Genomic DNA, 6,174 nt, shown 5'->3' on the forward strand with positions numbered 1-6,174 from the left:
CCTGAGTTATAGTTATACGACCCGACGATGTCTACCCTACTTCAGTATGATGCATGAGTGTTACTGACGACAGGGAGAAATAAAAAAAATATTCAGATATCTAAAGCTCAAGAATAGCAATCATATGACGTTGGTGTTAACGTATAATTACAGGTTACCAAAAAAGGCTAAGAGTAAAAACGAGAAGAAAATAGTTTTATTGTAAGCAAACACTTTTAAAAGTCGGTTACTGTAGATTTGTGTCGAGTCTTTACTGCCTGAATATTTGCTGAGTTTTTTTCTTACTTTTCCTACATCTTTTCTCTTTTGTTTTCTGTTTTTTTTTTTATTTTCGTAGTCATGACCGACATTCCAGATTCCACACATTTGTCAACTTTTGCCATGAGAAAGACAAGAAAAAAGGCAAACAATTAAAGAACAAAGTAATTTGAGTTGATAAAAATACTTTTATCGTCTATATTTAGAATAACGACGCAAAACTCTTCTATTTGTGGGTAGCAGAGCTAAAGAGTGTTTTTAGGAGGGGGAGGGGGAGCAATTTCAGCTTGACAAATGGATAAAATAGCTGCATCTCAATGTGTACGGAAAATCTCGTATGAAAATTCCAAGTTTTGAAGACAAAGCATTATCTACTTTATTATTCTTATTACTGGCCTGAACAAAGCTTATAAAACTTAAAACATGTATTTGTGGTGTGTTCTTTTTTTATTACTAGGGAGAGGAGTCATCGCTTATCAAGGTTTAAATGTCACTCAGATATAAAGGTTAATAAGTGCCGGGTGATCAATGACACAACACCGTGATTATCGGTAATGGTTGAACTTGGTTAGCGTTTGTTTGCTTTAGAACAGCTCAACAGGAACTTGTTCACTTTAGATTAAAACCGGTCATGTCATAGTTGGCTGAAAAGCAGCTACACCGTATTGTGTTCCACAAACGAGCAGTTTTAGTTTGGTTTTAGACTCATTTAGATAACGGAAATCATTTAATTTCATTTTGTTTCATAAAAATATTTAATTTCTTAATCATGACGACATGACTGGATCAACCTTTCCAATTTCGAGTCATGTGAAGAGGGAGAATTAACAAACCGTTCTAGTGATCTTGACTTCAAATTGAAATACAACTGCCATTTGACATTTTTTGAATTTCTATTATGGAAGAGTATCCTTCTCTAAGTAAAAATGCCATCAAAGTTTTGCTGCAATTCTCAACTTCGTACTTATGTGAATTGGTGTTTTCTTACCTAAACAAGATTTAAAAAAAAAATGAAAGACTTTAAAATATTGAAGAAGAGTTAAAGTGTGTCGCGTACATTCGCCTAAATATTGCAGCAGTAGTTAAGAAGCACCAGGCACAATATTACGTATTCTTTCTTGACGACCTAACATTATCTGGAAACTCAAGTATAATACCCCACAATTAAAAATAGGCTACAACTAATTTACCAATCGAATAACTACAATAAAGTGACAAAAACGATTCATATTTTTATCTTGAATATCCGGCACTAACTGGAAACTGAAGGAAATACATTTGAAAAGAGTCGTTTGAATAAAAACCCACAGAACAGACGAATCGTCGAGCGTTTTATTTATTCATTTCCATTTTAAATTCACATTGAATAATGGATGTGTTGATTTTTATGAATAAAAATTCTGATTATATAATCTTTGTTTTTATTATTTTATTACAAAATGTCTTTATGAATCGAAAATATTTATTTTTGTGATAGGTGTGCCGTGAAAATGTCAATAGTTCTATGTGTGTGCTAACATGTAAAAACGGTTTGGAAGCACTGATCTAACTCTAACCCTAGAATCCTTATTTCTTCCTTCCCACCGCAGATGCAACAAAATCAGGAAGGTGTGGAAATGTAAGTCAGCGCCCCTAAAGGAGGGGCACTCTGGCCTAGCAAAAATTGCCTGCGCAGCCCTTTCATCATTCTTCGGCAGGGTTACCTTATACGATAAGCAATAATTTTACTCCAGCCAAAAGACGGGTGGGGTGGGGTGGTGGGGGAGGAAGTGAACCTTCTAGAATTGCACAGAACATTTCATCCGTTCCTCAGTCAACAGGGAAAAGGCCATTTCAGAAATGTCCCACACTGTTCATTTTGGTGCCGATGGAAAAATATCTGGCAAACTGGGCAGAATCTAACAAAATGTTTTCTCTTGCGTTTTGCATCGTCTCTAAAGTCTTGTTTCTTTTAATACTGACTTTTTTTTACGTTGTAATTTTTATGGACTAACAATGTTTAAAAGGATTTAATTTCCCTCGTGGTTTTCTTTTATCATCTAATTGATAGCGAAAATAGGAAAATATCAGTCGGTAGGTGTTAATGTGTGCGTATTTTACTTACATATAAGAGTGAGGTTAATTTATAATAAGTCTACACAGCGAACTAAACCCCTTTTAACATTTAGAGAAGTTTGTTTACATTGTACTTAATCGATAATATTCAGAAAATATGTCGATATAATAAAGTTAAGTCGGTCTATTTCTAAAAAGTTGTCATCGATATCTCTGAATCTGATAAGTCGATATTCGGTTCTGAGTAGCATACTTTTCTTGTTATACCCTTCCACCATGTTCTTCATAATAATGTATATTTTGATTTTGTTATTCTCCCAATCTTTCTTGCGGATGCTGCTGCCTAGTAGCCTCTAAACCAGAGTTGTCACTGGCAATGACACAGACTAAAATAGACTTTGGCTTGCCGGCATCCAAAGTCAGCGTCAGTATCTTGACGTGTGAAAGAAAGCAGTATGCGGAAACAAAAATGCAGAAACAAAAATGCAGAAACAAAAATGCAGAAACAAAAATGCGGAAACAAAAATAGGCATTTTACAGAAACGAGAAATACATTTAAAGAAATTTGTTTTTAATTTGAAAATTTAAACAAAGTGTAACATAATTTAATCAAAGTGTAACATAATTTCAACAAAGTGTAACATAATTTAATCAAGAGGGTGTAACTGGTTCTGAACCAAAAGTTGAGTATTTCATTACTTAATGTGTTAGTGTTTGTTTGGCTGAGCTTAAAACAAGTTTTACGATGGAAATAAAAATAGTGTTAATATCAACCGCAGAATAAGTATTCTGTGCGCATGAGCATCTGTTATTGGATATGTTTCTCCACATCCGCCATGGGACAATCGAGTACATGTCCATGTCAGAAATTAATCACGTTATTTTTCTTCTGAGATGTAATGGTTTTTACCATTTGAAAATTTTCTATGTGCAGAAACGAATTTAAGAAAACTCGTCCATGGAAAACTCGTCCAGGGAAAACTCGTCCACGGAAAACTCGTTCGCGGAAAGCTCGTCCATTTTTGCTAGGTCGGAAAACTAGTTCATTATTGATTAAATGTCGCTTGAAAACACATTTCATGACCGTTCTTGAAGAAGATATTGTTTTTAAAAGAGACTACAATACCCATAATATTTTTTAAAAATATTTTTACTTGTTTACTGTTGTTTTAACAAAGATAACATCGATTTTCTAAGTGTTAATTTTCTACCCAGCTGGCTAAATTTTTAATGGTTTAACTTATTTTAAAGCGTTTATTCAATTAAAAAAGGGACTTCAGATCGCATAATATTTTTTTAAATATTTGTACATATTTATTGCTGTTTTAAAAATGGGCAAAATCGATTTTTCTGCCTACCTGGTTAGTTGTTAGTGGTTTAACTTATTTTAAAGCGTTTATTCAGTAAAATCACAAGTAGCGTCGAGTGCTATATGAAAGCAAGAAATAATGTCCAATTAGGAGGTCTTGATAATCGCTCAAAAATAAAAAAAAATTAAAGAAAATACTGAGGGAGATTTAGTTTTAAAAATAACTCCCACCCTCTAAATGAAAATAAATTTTAATATTTTTGAAATATGATTTAGGGAGGGGGGCTTCTTTGTTTTTGAAATTATATCTCTGTCAAAAAGGATGGACGAGCTTTCCGTGGATGGGATTTCCATGGACGAGTTTTCCGGGCACCACCGCAGAAACTAATGATATTCGTTCGAAGGTCAACTTGAATACACATCACATGATTAGTCGGATATAAATTAATACACATCACATGATTAATCGGATATAAATTAAGATTTTGTGCGTCAGTTAGAAATTTTAAACTCAATAAATACATTCCAGAATTTGTCTGTACATATAATTAATTTATTATAAGAATAGGTAGATGAGACAAATTCTGTAATTTATTTATTTTTGTAATTTTTTATAGCCCGTTCGTAAAATACGCATAAATATTATATTTTAATTAATTCAGAAACTGATACATGTGCACACGAGTATTACATATATTTTTCTAAACAGTTCACTTCTTGTAAGTGAAAAAAATACTCGACCTGAGAGTGAAACCAAAACCTAAAGACAGTGAGTCAAGTACGATAACCATAAGACCAGCGTAACATGATCTTTAAAAATGTTTTCAAACTACATATTCTTATAATTAGTAATCTGTCTAACTCGGGAATCTGCACGGAATTTCAAAAGGAACTTTCTTTAATCAACGGGGGATAGAATGGTCTCGTTTCGTCAATCACGACCTGGTAGAAGTCGTATTTCACAATTGTATCCTTAGTATCGCCTGCACTGAGGCATGAACCTTCAACTTCCAGAAGAGTGTCACTCACAACTGAATTTACCAAGTGCATTATCCGTTACTCCACGAGGCTTTGCGTGAATTAAATAAAGAGTTCCATTCTATATTTCGTGCAGATTTCCGAGTTTGAATGAAATATTTCCGAGTTAGACATAAATATTTTCGAGTTCAACAAGGTACATCTGAAGAAACTCGGAGGTTACATCGGTCTAAACGTTATGAAAATAACATAAGATAAGAATTACACTGTTTTCTCTTTTAATTTCTGCATATTTGAATTTCGATACGATTTTAAACCAATAAGAAAATGCTCATGCCATAAAAACGTTGTGACTCATTTAAAAATTAACCTTTTTATTAATTCTAATTTTTCAGTCTTCGGTTACTTCCAGGCAAATTTAAATATCTCACCTGTTTTCGGAACATTTTTCCCCACTTTCGTATTTTAGAAATAAAAATTTTACATTAATTCACAAATGCATATAATTTATTCCGTCAAAAACTGCCACGTTTTTCTGCATATGCTATAAACTTTTGGTTGTAAAACATTTAAATACATATTAATAAAAAAATGAAGGTCTTCAGAAATGGGAAACTAAAATAACACTGTGACTAGTGTTTTGTTTTTCTTTTTCATTAAACAATCGGTGCTTTCAGAAACGAAATATTTCGTTCCTTATCATCCCTTTTCATGTTTTCCTCTAGTAATTATGAATGACGTCAAGCGGAGAGAGGAATGCAGCATTTGGAATTAGTCATTTAAAAAAAAAATTTTTTTTAGAAAATTCTTCCTTACCTTTTCAGATTATCGAATGTGACATCAGTTCGAAAAGGGAAAATTACGAGTGGTGGTTTGTTGGGTCTAAAGTGGAGTTGGAGTGAAACCGTCAGACAAGCAGATTGATTGCTCATTATTTACTACACAGTTATAAATTTTCTAGAAATCGCAGGTTTCTAATTTCTATGACTCAATGCGTTTTCTTGTGATTTCGATATATCTTCTCTTGGTTGCGACTATTTCACTCTTACAATTATTTATAGCTTCTATATACTTTTATCCATTTGTACTGGATTTATGTCGGATAAGTCTGCGGTATGCATGCTGCCTTTGAGCAATGGCAGCTTCACAAGTAGAAGTGAACCATTGAGGAGAGTGGGGTTTGCTATAAAAATTCCGTGTCCTATGTGCAGATTATTCCGCATTCACTGGACAAAGCGGGGGAGGGCAGAGCGGTAGCTCTAGATATATCTAAGGCTTTTGACAGGGTATGGCATGAGGGTCTCCTCAGGAAAATTAGATCATACGGTATCACTGGTAGAATACTTAACATAATTAACTCCTTCTTAGATAAGAGCAAAATCCAGGTTGTCCTCGACGGTCGTACATCTAAACAATATGATATAAATGCGGGGGTGCCCCAGGATTCTATCCTTGGACCTCTATTGTTCCTGATATTCATAAATGACTTCCCCGACAAAATTGCCTCTGAGATGGGTATATATGCTGATGACACTACACTCTATGGCAGGCACGACAGGAAGACGAATGAACAC

This window comes from Euprymna scolopes, chromosome 17, assembly GCF_053919585.1.
Source record: "Euprymna scolopes isolate OS-2025 chromosome 17, ASM5391958v1, whole genome shotgun sequence".
Lineage (NCBI taxonomy): Eukaryota > Metazoa > Mollusca > Cephalopoda > Sepiida > Sepiolidae > Euprymna > Euprymna scolopes.